The sequence below is a fragment of the Triturus cristatus genome, chromosome 3_1, assembly GCF_964204655.1.
Source record: "Triturus cristatus chromosome 3_1, aTriCri1.1, whole genome shotgun sequence".
Lineage (NCBI taxonomy): Eukaryota > Metazoa > Chordata > Amphibia > Caudata > Salamandridae > Triturus > Triturus cristatus.
This window is the reverse complement of record NC_140583.1, coordinates 134,183,873-134,198,320: the sequence shown is the minus strand read 5'-3', so window position 1 is coordinate 134,198,320 and position 14,448 is coordinate 134,183,873.

Genomic DNA, 14,448 nt, shown 5'->3' with positions numbered 1-14,448 from the left:
GTGCTACTCGCAGAAAAGTGGTTCAACCTCATCTGGGGTAGAAAGCTCTACATAAATGCAAACCATTCCCTCTACTATCCCTTTTAATCCAAATAACAGACTAACATCTTCCGCTCAAATTAATTTCATATTTCCTTAGAATAATTCATCACTAATCCTTTTTTGGTTCTGGAGTAGCGTGCTACTAGTCGAAAAGTGCTTTAACACCTCAACAGGGGTAGCAAGCGCGATATAAATGCAAACCTTTCCCTCTTCTATCCCTTCACTATCCTTCTCAATCCAAATAACAGAGCAACATATCCACTGCTCAAATTAATTTCATATTTTCACTATACAAATTCACCACTAATCCGTTTGGGTTCTAGAGTAGCGTGCTACTCACCGAAAAAGCGCTTTGACATCTTGTTAGCGGTAGTAAGCACAATATAGATGCACATACAATACAATACAATATCCTTCAGATGGTCTCTCTGGAGATCCCCCTTTTACACACGGAAATGATGGTATGAGCTAAGAATAAATATATTCGGGACGGGTTTGGGGTTTGTTGCCTTCTGCTGTTTCAAAGAACAAAATTAGCAGAATTGTGCCAAGCCGAACTTTCCACCTGTGAGTTCTCTGGGTACTGCGGGGGGTTGTAGACTAAAGCAAGACAGCTTAGATCTCGCTTGAAAGGGGGCATGAAAGTGGCCCTTCCCTCTGAACACGAGGCCCTCCAACCAGGGGGAGGCGCCGAGAGGCAGGTGTAGGCGCACATGAATCCTGACGGTTTGTTGTGGTTAGTGTGTTCTGTAATTTTACTCCCATCCATTTGGGTTTAAAGGCAGATAGGTCTTTTATCAGTAATCATGTGTTACAGTCAAGTAGCACCCTTGAAGAGAATCCCTGCCCCTTTCTGTAACATGTTTATCAAATTAAGCATCTGCACGCCCCCTCACCCCGAGCAGGGCCACCAAACGGTTTTTCAACTTGACACTTTGAGGCTGCCACTATGAGCACTAATCCTCTAATGCTAGTCATCTTTTTTGTTTTGTAAATTGCCTGTACGAAGCAGACCTCGCCGTGTGTTTGATGTGGCTTTACTCTGTTTACTACAGCTTGTGGGCTGCAAAACCTTTTGATAAATGAACCTCTTCAATGGGGCGCGAGGGCACAGTCACCCGGGCTTTGATGCCTGACGCGTGCAGCGTCCATGTGGGATGGATGGGAGCGCTCTGTCTGTCTACCTGTATCTATCTATCTATCTATCTATCTATCTATCTATCTATCTATCTATCTATCTATCTATCTATCTATCTATCTATCTATCTATCTATCTATCTATCTATCTATCTATCTATCTATCTATCTATCTATCTATCTATCTATCTATCTATCTATCTTTGTCTGTCTGTCTGTCTATCTGTGGGTCTATCTATATGAATGCCTGCCCACCCCCCTTCTCTCGCTCTATCATTACTTTGCATCTATCTATCTATCTGTCTGTCTGTCTGTCTGTCTGTCTGTCTGTCTGTCTGTCTGTCTGTCTGTCTGTCTATGGATCTATCTAGATGAATGCCTGCCCACCCCCCCCTCTCTCGCTCTACCATCACTTTGTATCTATCTATCTATCTATCTATCTATCTATCTATCTATCTATCTATCTATCTATCTATCTATCTATCTATCTATCTATCTATCTATCTATCTATCTATCTATCCATCCATCCATCCATCCATCCATCCATCCATCCATCCATCCATCCATCCATCCATCCATCCATCCATCCATCCATCCATCCATCCATCTATCTATCTATCTATCTATCTATCTACCATCACTTTGTATCTATCTATCTATCTATCTATCTATCTATCTATCTATCTATCTATCTATCTATCTATCTATCTATCTATCTATCTATCTATCTATCTATCTATCTATCTATCTATCTATCTATCTATCCATCCATCCATCCATCCATCCATCCATCCATCCATCCATCCATCCATCCATCCATCCATCCATCCATCCATCCATCCATCCATCCATCCATCCATCCATCTATCTATCTATCTATCTATCTATCTATCTATCTATCTATCTATCTATCTATCTATCTATCTATCTATCTATCTATCTATCTATCTATCTATCTATCTATCTATCTATCTATCTATCTATCTGTCTGTCTGTCTGTCTGTCTGTCTGTCTGTCTGTCTGTCTGTCTGTCTGTCTGTCTGTCTGTCTGTCTGTCTGTCTGTCTGTCTGTCTGTCTGTCTGTCTATCTTATGTAAGAATATTTCTCTTTTTAACTCTGTACTGGCTGCTTCATTTCACTATATCTATCCCGTCGATCTTTGTATTTTTCTATCTGTTTCTCTTGCTTTGTGCTTTTTTTTTACTACATCTGTGTTTTATCCTTTCATTTCAAGATATCGTTTTCCCCTATATAGCTCATAGCCTACATTTTTATCTCTTTTTCTTATTCGTTCTCTTTTCTTTTTGCCTCCTCTAATACTTTTTTGGATCATTTTTATGTTTCTATTTCCACAACTTTCATTCTTTAGCTCCATTCCGGCAAATGAATGATGGGGTCTTTCATTTTCGCTTTATCCCCCTATCATTGGCTAGCTGGACATTACCTCAGTTTTAATATGAAAAATCTACTGAATATTTCATCAGTAATGTAAATCATCTTAATCCCTGCAATGTGTCTGGATTCACAGTCTCAATGTTTTATATCTGATTTGAAACAGCTTCAGACTATGAACGCAGCTCTGCCCTCTTGCTTCCAGTTTGAATTTTTTTACCCCCTATGTTTCTTATCCAGGGTGTAAGTGTACTTGAGCAGTGTGTCCGTACAAGTGGGCTTTACCATCTGCGGCTCACATTTTTTCCAGCTTGGATAAACTGTTTCTATTGGTGTTACTGTAACAGCGAATTACTTTAATTATGTTTTCCTTTGCATAACAGCGCCCGTTCCATTATGTTGGTGTCTCTGGTGCACAGGTCCCTGCGCTCTCAATCCCATGGAGGCTGGTGACCCATCGCTTCTCACGCTTTCTGTGGCAGCTCATGGAGGTCTTAGTAGATGCCACCACGTGCATGAAGTTACCTCCCATCCAGCATCTTTTAAAGGTTGGGACTTTGACCTTCAGAGGAGCAGGATAAGGATCCAAGGCTCCCGAAGACTGTACTCCCTCAATGACCATCTTTTGCTAGTCTGTGCTGCTCCGAGCCTTTTGTCTGGAGGTTTGAGGCTCCTGCGAGACTCCTGAAAGCAAGCATCCATCCACTCTGGGGTCTCTTTCCTAGGCTTGGCATCCTGCGTTGCCCCACTTGAGTACTCTCAGCTCCTTAATTTTTTCTAAGTATGAAGGCAGCATTCTAGACTTCTTTCCAGCACAGAATGCTTGAAAAAGCAAGATTCTGACCAACTGCACCCATTGACACTTTAGAATTTCTTCAAGTCTTTTCACTTTGAACTTTAAAAGTCCCGACCCAATTTTCATAATTTTGGGATTGTTGGAATCATCATTGAGTGTTTCTTTTTTATTCTGAATTTGGATTGAGAATTTCCCCGTTTTGTTACTCACTTTTGTTTTGATGCTGTCTAAATTCTTTACTCACGTTTCTTTAGAGAAAAGGCTGGTGTTTTGAGAAATCGACACATGGCATTAAGCCCAGGTTTTCTGATTGAAACTCTGTTGTATTTAGCAGGCATTTGTTGACTAACTTCATGGGAGTTCATACCAGTGCTTAATTTGTAAAATAATAAGTGCCAGGGCCCTGACCAGAAGGCCACTGCATCTCGAACCAAACAACGCCCCTGTCATCACTTCCAAAACAACTACTCACCATCTCACTTGCCTGCAAGCACGACAGTTCAGATTATTCAAGATAACCGAAGATAAAGGAGTGGCTGGGGAGGCAGGGATTAGTCATTTTTAATGAATATTGTATTTATAAACAACCCCTGGTCTGTTCATCTCTAAATTAAATGAGCAGAGCTACCAGGGCTTTCAGTGGGATGAAAAAACAGGGGGGTCTCTCAAAGGGGCCTGGTCAATGTAATAAGGGCATGACTAAAAAACAAATAAGCTAAAAATCTGTGTTTAGCACAGTGTGCCGCCCGATTTAAATTTTACTGTTCCTGTGTCCATATATATGATACAACAAGTCACATCATACCTACAAGTCAGGACTATTGCCTTTGTCACTGGTTGTTAGTTGCATAAGATAAATAAGCAGAAACTATGGCTTGTATATAATATTGAAAAAACTTCCAATTAAAGCCCTGGTGACACCACGTCAATGTTGCTGCTCCTGAGTTTCAAAAAGAGAAGGGAAATCCAGAGAAAAAATGACTCTCTTTAAAGGATATCCCTTCCTCTACAACACTCACCACGCGCACATCCATGTGCCTGCTGTCACTGCAGTCCAGAAAAAAACGGACCGCCTGTGCCAGGGCACAAAACAGAGTCTGATAGAGAGACCCGTTTCGAGGCCTCCTTAAAAAAACTGCTGGTGCTCAGACCCGGTGAGACCCGGCCCACTTAAAGCCCTGCATGTGACAGACTCTCATAAGTGTGGTGTTGACAATTAAGTGCCGCTGCTCAGCACCAGAAACCACCGGCTCAAATTAAGCTCTGGTTCATTCTTTGTCCTTGCTTCAGTTGATAATTCCAAAACTCCCAATCAGTGCCTAAAAAAGGCATAGTTGAAAATTAGTGAGTTTGAAGTAGTACCTGCGTCTTGAGTCAAATTGCCCTAGAGTTACACGGGCCTAGGAGAACTGTCTGACATTGGGGGCACATAGTGAGGGCTATAGAGACTATTTCTAGGAGAGCCTGTACACCAAGTAGTTGAAGTCATTTATTATCAACTGCGGTTTTATGTCAGAACATTGAGCACAAAAAATATAATTCCATTAAAATATCATAAACAGAATATTGATTACCATGATATCATGAAGGTGGGTCTAGATATAGGTAAGTGAAGATTTACTCTTCTTAATCCACATAAATGCGGTATTAATAGTCGTGGTACGCACATGTGAATTTATGCATCTTCTTGATATTCTGGTGGTCGATAGTCTGGGCCAAATAATTTTGTAGGACACTATTGAAAGCTCTATATTCTGATAGTACACCTCAATGGCTTAGTAAAGATTGCAAAGATTCAGCCCTACATTAAAGCTGAAAGTGAGGCTATTCCTAGAGGCTGTGCATAGCATCCCAAATGCACATTCAGCAGCTCTGGTTTAGAGAATAACAATATCTTAATGCATTTGCCACCCAACCCGACTGACCACACATCATCTAAATTGGTACTTTATAGATGGTCCTCACCATACACATCCTGCACCTCTCCAATATAATATATTTGGGCTTCAACACATGCTACCACCAACATCACACATCACCGTTCCACTCTCTCCTACAAATATACAGATTCACACAGTACAATCTAGACAAAACCCTCTCACTTTTATGTGTATGACAAAGCACCAAATGCATATACTTGGCAAGGCACACCCATAGAAATAAAAAGTAGTCATGCAGCACATCAAAGCACACCCTAGAAATATGCAGCTAAAACCAGCATGAACTTAACACCTAGTCATGCACAGAACCTTGCTTCGTAAATTACCCAATCTGTATTGTGATGCACATATCGAATATACCACACTCGAGATGGACAGTGAATATTTGACTCCATATTCAAGAGAAAAAAGAAGAAAAATGCTTCAGCATACCCATTCTTACATATAAAACACAACAGGGACCTTCGAAGATCAAAATCGCTTTACTTTCAGTGGAATTCACACAAAATATTTCAAAAGGTACTGAACAAACCATATTAAATGCACACAAACGAAAACAACATAGAATATCTAACAATGGTTACTATTTTTAGATCCAAGACACACATGAAATCGGGCCCAGATTGATAATGTACTGCAATGCTAAAGCAATGGTGGTTACTACTATACAAATGTTACAAAACGCAACATAATATAATATATATTAAAACATTGGCATGTTGAGCGCTATATTGTAGAAAATGGAGTGCTCCGGGCTTCTAATGGCTAGTAGAATCCCGGAGCATCAACATTCCAATGCTTGTTCATAGCAACAGAAGTGAACAAAGGCCTCACGGAGCCCAGGGAATTTCAACCCCCTCGGGCTCCGTGAGGCAGATGCTCTAATAGCTTTCGGCTCAAGCCTTTAACATTGGAGCGGGCCTTTAACGGCCTGTAGAGCCTGCCTGCTACATCATACCTGGCTATGAGTAGACAGTGTCTGCACCCTCCTTGATAGAGCTGTTTACTAGTCGGATCAGAGTTGTGGTGGCCTGAGGGATACAGAGATATTGTTCCAGAACATCGGTGTATATATGTGGGTGGAATGTTGCTATGTTTTATTTTGTACTTCTTCGTCTCCAGTCTGATGGTGTTCTAGGTGTGTGTACTAAGAACTACAGCAGGTGGTGAGGGGAACAACCTTTACAACGCAACTTTTACAACGCACTACACTTACAACGCAATTTTTACAACGCAACATCCACTACAACGCATTCCATTACATCGCATGACACTACAACGCATTTTTAAAAACTACCTTTACAACGCATTCCATTACATCGCATACTACCTTTACAACGCATACCATTACAACGCATAATATTACACTACACTATCCAACACTTACCCTACTGTTGCACCCCCTGGAGTTAGAATAGTAATATTTACCCCTATACTATCCAACACTTACCCTACTGTTGCACCCCCTGGAGTTAGAATAGTAATTTTTACCCCTATACTATCCAACACTTACCCTACTGTTGCACCCCCTGGAGTTAGAATAGTAATGTTTACCCCTATACTATCCAACACTTACCCTACTGTTGCACCCCCTGGAGTAAGAATAGTAATTTTTACCCCTATACTATCCAACACTTACCCTACTGTTGCACCCCCTGGAGTTAGAATAGTAATTTTTACCCCTATACTATCCAACACTTACCCTACTGTTGCACCCCATGGAGTTACAATAGTAATTGTTACCCCTATACTATCCAACACTTACCCTACTGATGCACACCCTGGAGTTAGAATAGTAATTTTTACCCCTATACTATCCAACACTTACCCTACTGTTGCACCCCCTGGAGTAAGAATAGTAATTTTTACCCCTATACTATCCAACACTTACCCTACTGTTGCACCCCCTGGAGTTAGAATAGTAATTTTTACCCCTATACTATCCAACACTTACCCTACTGTTGCACCCCCTGGAGTTACAATAGTAATTTTTACCCCTATACTATCCAACACTTACCCTACTGTTGCACCCCCTGGAGTTAGAATAGAAATTTTTACCCCTATACTATCCAACACTTACCCTACTGTTGCACCCCCTGGAGTTAGAATAGTAATTTTTACCCCTATACTATCCAATACTTACCTTAAATGCAATGTAATATTATGCGTTGTAATGGTATGTGTTGTAAAGGTAGTATGCGATGTAATGGAATGCGTTGTAAAGGTAGTTTTTAAAAATGCGTTGTAGTGTCATGCGATGTAATGGAATGCGTTGTAGTGGATATTGCGTTGTAAAAATTGCGTTGTAAGTGCATGCGTTGTAAAAGTATGCATTGTAACGTCATACATCCGGTGGTAAGCTTGTTAGTCAGATAGGCAGCGTGCTGGTCATGGTGACTTTGTTGGTTATGCAGCTGGTTTTGAAATGATGTGCACTGGCAAGGGCAGCCAGGGAAGTTGTATCAGTTCCTTCGCTCTGCCCGAAGTGTGAAGCTTTACTAATAGGGAGTTGAACGTTTCGGTCTGATTTACAAAGGAATTTAAGAGTATGTAAAAGAGTACTCCGGTAGTGCTAGTTCCAGTACTCATAAATACTTTTGTGAATCGGCAACAATGTTGGGAAATGTATTCCGCTTTTTAAACTTCGCTCACAAAAAAGAGTTTTGCTGGAGATGTTCTTCACAAAAACATTTTGCAGCTAATTCTTTATAAAATCATTTTAGTCTGGATGCTCTTGCAAAACTTACTTTTGCAGAATTTTCACCTACAATACTACTTGTTTAATGTTCACTGCAATTGAGAACTTAGAAACATTTACTGCAAACAATACATAAAGTTTGCACAGGCCAACTGTGCACATTTTACAGACCTCCACCACTGCTGCAGCTACTTTAAACTTACTTGAGTGTCTAGGCTGGCTGTGATTTCGGTGAGACTAGGGGACATATTTACAAGGAGCCAGCGCTGCCGCAGGGTAATTTTTGTTGACGCAGTGGCAGCGCAATCCTTGCTCCACACTGCTACATATTTTCAAACTGATGCATCAGTTTGTAGAGGCCTGCGTCATATTATAGCTGCGGCAGATATAATAACGTATGCCAAGAAGTCACCAAAACATTCACAATCCCCTGAAGGCAGCACCTTGAGTGCACTCAGGCACAAATGAGGACAGTGCATTTGAAGCCACAAGACTGTGACTCTGGGAAGAAGAGGGGTGGGATTGGCAACCTAGTTAAGGTATATGCATGTATCGGGCAGGTGGGTAGGTGGGGAAGAAAGTGTGACGGGATCTCTGTGGTTTTGGGGAACATGTATTTCAGGACAGGGTGCCATGGTTATGTGTGCTTATAAGTACAGTAAGAAACCACAAAGGACATGGAAAAGACAGCTTTTCATAGACGACAGACTGGAAATGTAAGCACTAAAATTGTCATGTACTTACCTTTCAGACGTCCTCTTTCCAAGGCTTGTCTGGCGTGTCATGATAATTAGGTATTTTGCCTTGTGTAGTGTTACATTTAAAAGCTGCGTTACAAAAATAAATGATGGACGGAATGCTAACAATGCAGACATTCTCCCCCAGTCAAGAGATCTGGGTTAAATCCATCGTTCTTTTGCCCACTACGCCACCCCAGTTCAGACATGGCCATATGCAAATCAGTCTTGACCCTGTGCCTCATGGGAACAGTCCAGCCCGAACTACCAAGCCATGTCTTCCCTGGACCGGAATCAAGCATCCTAGGACCGGTTTCTGGCTATCAGCCGTCATCAGCCAGGATAGCTTGACTCCAGTGGCGTAGTGAGCACGGGACCCACGTCTGGGCATACCCATCCCACTTAGGGCGAAAAGCGTTACAAAAACAAATGATGGACGGAATGCTAGCAATGCAGACATTCTCCCCCAGTCAAGAGATCTGGGTTAAATCCATCGTTCTTTTGCCCACTACGCCACCCCAGTTCAGACATGGCCATATGCAAATCAGTCTTGACCCTGTGCCTCATGGGAACAGTCCAGCCCGAACTACCAAGCCATGTCTTCCCTGGACCGGAATCAAGCATCCTAGGACCGGTTTCTGGCTATCAGCCGTCATCAGCCAGGATAGCTTGACTCCAGTGGCGTAGTGAGCACGGGACCCACGTCTGGGCATACCCATCCCACTTAGGGCGAAAAGCGTTACAAAAACAAATGATGGACGGAATGCTAACAATGCAGACATTCTCCCCCAGTCAAGAGATCTGGGTTAAATCCATCGTTCTTTTGCCCACTACGCCACCCCAGTTCAGACATGGCCATTTGCAAATCAGTCTTGACCCTGTGCCTCATGGGAACAGTCCAGCCCGAACTACCAAGCCATGTCTTCCCTGGACCGGAATCAAGCATCCTAGGACCGGTTTCTGGCTATCAGCCGTCATCAGCCAGGATAGCTTGACTCCAGTGGCGTAGTGAGCACGGGACCCACGTCTGGGCATACCCATCCCACTTAGGGCGAAAAATGTGGGCAAAAGAACGATGGATTTAACCCAGATCTCTTGACTGGGGGAGAATGTCTGCATTGTCAGCATTCCGTCCATCATTTGTTTGTTGTAACGCTTTTCGCCCTAAGTGGGATGGGTATGCCCAGACGTGGGTCCCGTGCTCACTACGCCACTGGAGTCAAGCTATCCTGGCTGATGACGGCTGATAGCCAGAAACTGGTCCTAGGATGCTTGATTCCGGTCCAGGGAAGACATGGCTTGGCAGTTCGGGCTGGACTGTTCCCATGAGGCACAGGGTCAAGACTGATTTGCATATGGCCATGTCTGAACTGGGGTGGCGTAGTGGGCAAAAGAACGATGGATTTAACCCAGATCTCTTGACTGGGGGAGAATGCCTGCATTGTCAGCATTCCGTCCATCATTTGTTTGTTGTTGTTTCGCACTAAGTGGGATGGGTATGCCCAGACGTGGGTCCCGTGCTCACTACGCCACTGGAGTCAAGCTATCCTGGCTGATGACGGCTGATAGCCAGAAACCGGTCCTAGGATGCTTGATTCCGGTCCAGGGAAGACTTGGCTTGGCAGTTCGGGCTGGACAGTTCCCATGAGGCACAGGGTCAAGACTGATTTGCATATGGCCATGTCTGAACTGGGGTGGCGTAGTGGGCAAAAGAACGATGGATTTAACCCAGATCTCTTGACTGGGGGAGTATGTCTGCATTGTCAGCATTCCATCCATCATTTGTTTGTTGTAACATTTAAAAGCTGAGCATCATTTCCATTGTGCCAGGAGACTGCCCTAGATATTACAAATCTGTATACCTGTATTTCCTCCAAATATTCTGCTGTGAATTGGGTAAAGGTCTGTTTTGGCACCGTCCATAGGACTGACATTTGTTCTTGAGGTAAGCTGCAGTCTTGGTCGAACTTAAGTTGTAGACAGTCTAAGATCACATGATCCTCACCACAGCAGCTATCATGTCAACCTAGATGATGGTTTGAGTATAGAAAGCCGAGGCCAGACTACAGTAGGGTAGGTCAGTCTTAAGCCGAGCCACCAATACCTTCTAAGGGCTTCTGCTCGACCCCTGATGCCTCTGTCCTCCCAGAATCCCAGTCAACTTGGGAAACATACACCTCATGTTAGACTAGGTTTTTTCAGCGGGTTTAACCCCAGACATTTTGCTTTTTGGTCTCCTGTTTTGACCCTATTTTTGTTGGTTTAAGGACTATTGGCACTTTACCACTGCTATTCAGTGCTAAAGTGCAGATGCTCTCCATGTAAATTGTGTTTATGGATTGGGGTTTCCATGATTTGCTTATTTGATTTACCTTTAAGTCCATAGTACAGTGTACGGTGTGTGCCCAGGGTCTGTAAGTCAAATGCTGCTAGTGAGCCTGCAGCACTTGTTGGGCCACCCACACAATCAGCCTTCAAAGGGTCACAGACCTGCCTCTACAGTGTCTGTGCGCAGTTGTGACTGCCATGTTGACCTGGCAAGTGCACCCACTTGCCAGGCCCTATCCTTCCCTTTTCTTACATATAAGACACCCCTAAGGTAGGCCCCAGGTATCCCTGTGGGCAGTGTACATTGTATGTGAAAGGTAAGACATTTATTGGTATGTGTGACATGTCCTGATAGTGAAATACAGTGTATTTTGTTGTTCACTATGGAAAGGCTATCTGTCCCATAGGATAGAGTGGGAGATACTTTGTACATCTTTGAAGTATAACTTCCCATTGGGACAAGATGGAAAGTTGGGGTTTAGTATGCCTGAACTCAGAATATAAAAATACATGTTTTAGTAAAGATGATTTTTATATTGTGTGTTTGAAAATACCACTTATGTAAAGGGGGTGTTTTCTTGCTTAGCTATCCTGTGTGCCTCTGCTGGTTTGTGGATTGACTGTCTGGCTTTGGAGTGACAGGGGCTGGGGATGCACATTCTCTCAGACAGCCACTGGGGGGGGTTGATACGTGTCCTGCCTTTCCTGGATAAGTCAGGGCTGGGCTGAATAGGTCTAGGCTGCATTCAGAGCAGTGGGAGGAGTTTAACTAGCACCTGAACAGGCCTAGTCTGCATTTAGAGTGGGAGGAGATTTCCCTCCCACCTGAACAGGCCCTGTCTCCCTTGCACAATGCTGTCTCCACCTCCTGCCGGGAAGCTGCACAAGAGAGGACAAAACTGGTTTGGACTGAGCACAGAGCCTCTCTGACACCAGAGAAATGGACTATAAATATTGGGGACCACACCCCAGAACTTTAGATAACTGCAGAACTAAGGAACCTGTCAGAAAGAAGAGCTGGAAGAGCTGTCAGGAGGAGTACTGCCCCTTTACTGTGTGCTTTGCTGGGTTGGCCTGCAGTTGCTGCTACTTTCTTGGGCAGGTAAAGGACTAGACTGTTCTTTCTGTATTCAAAGTATCTCCAAGGGTTTGATGTAGAGCTTGCCTCCTGTTGGAAGTCTCAGGGAAATCAACGACTTCAATATCTTCTTGGTACTGGCTTCTGGAACCGGATGTTTCACCTGCCACAGAGGAAAAAGGTAACCCAACGCCATCAACAACATCACTGCCGGCTCTGTGACCTGAAGGCACCACAGAGGGCACCACCGCGCTTCGTACTGCAATCCTGGTCTCATCACCGTCGACGTCCGATGCCGTCACCAAGCAGCTGCTTGCACCATGACCTGCGGGCACCACACTTCGCACTGCCACACTTCACACTCCCGCCTTGGTATCCACAATGACACTGCAACGCCATCACCAACGCCGCTGGCTGCACTGTGACCTGTGGACACCTCTCGTGGAGAACCCGAAGCACCATTCCACTTTGCACCGCAGCCTTGGTATCACTGTCCATGATGCGTCACACTGACATCGACATCGCTGCTTGTATCGTGTTTCAGGGGCACTGATCATTAGTTACACAACACACCACCCTCATCCCGCACTGCAGCCTTGACCTACCGATGCCGGCGTCTTCGACTCCAGTTCGTCAGCCTGCAACAGCGCGTCAGCAACAACAACAACGCCAGCTTTCACCGTGACCTACCAGCACTGCGATGAGCACCGCATCACTTCACACCACAGCCCTAGTCTCATGGATGTCGCTGGACTACAGTCCCCGAGCCGCTGCCACCCCGCGACCTGAGGGCACTGCTGGCTGCACCGCTGCACTTTGCAATGCAACCGCAGCTCCTGCCGATGCCGGCGCTCCCAACTTCAACCACGAGGAGTTCGATCTGCAATGCGTGTGACTTCAACGGCCTGACGACTCCTGCATTGACTTCCAGAACTGACGCCTGCCGACGCTGGCTCTTCGGAGCTCAATAAGAGGTCACCGACACCCTGCATTTCTAAAGGTACTGTTTTGCGGGTCTTCGACACAACATAACTGGCCCGACATGCTGCAGTCAGCCAGAACTGTTTGGATTTGTTGTTCACGACACCTTGATAGCCCCCAACGGAGCTATCGACATCAAAGAACTGTAATTTAAGCCTATTTTTGATTATCAAGATTTCTGAGAACTGTATAGCGGATTTTGGTGTAGTATCCTTTTGTAGTGTTTTACTGTATTACTGTAGGTTCTGTGCAAATGCTTTTCACACTGCTTCTGAGATAAGCCTGACTGCTCGTGCCAAGCTACCAAGGGGGTGAGTAGGGGTTATTTCAGCAGTGTATCCCAATTATCCTGACTAGGAAGAAGGGTCCCTACTTGGACAGGGTAACAACCTGCCAACTAGAGACCGCCATTTCTAACAAATCAGCACAGATCACTGAGAGAATATCGGAAAGCAAATATCTTGTGGATAGAATATGGTGTCAAAAACACAGAGGACCAAAATATTGAGGAGGCAAGTTCACATAGGTAAGTATACTAGTCTTAACTCCACATCTACGTACCCTGAAAATATATATATATCATCAAGGTACATATATGTGGAGTTATATATAGTAAAACTTTACTTCCCTATAGACACTTACTGTGACAATATGTACTCTATATTTTTGACAGAATATTTTGTCCCAAAATATTTGTGAATCCGATATTCTATCTAAATACCCCTCAGCACTCTTTTCTCTCAATTCACTTTCAGCAGTTGGGGAACTGGTAAATATATCTGTTAGAGAGAAAGCGTGTATGTAGATACATGGAAATGGGGTTGGGACAGTATTGTGCCTCAAGGCGCTCTTTGTGTCTGGCCTCATTTCTCTCCAACAGCATACCTAGATTTTAAACTCTCACTATTGCCTTTATTCCACCCACTGTCTCCTAACACCATCCCTCCGTATCAGAATTTCTTCTGCCTTACACCACTTGATCCCTCCCTTGTGCCTCACCTAACACCTCCCCCTCTCTAATTCATAAGGAAATAAATTAGCTTTTACACAGCTTCTATAGTAGCATCATATCACTTTTCCATAGAACTGTTCGCTACAGTGAGAAAGTTAGGCAAATTTCCAGAGGTTCTGAACACTAATGTGAGCCAAGGGTTCTGTAATTCCTTGGCCACCTTCTTTCAGGATAAGATTAAGGAAGTATACAGCAATTTTGCAAGGAACCTTTCATCAGCCCCAGTTCCTTCTCAGTGCCCACAGGCTACAGATGACACTGTCAATGATACCCTAACGGAATCTCCCATTATCTTCACTTTATCA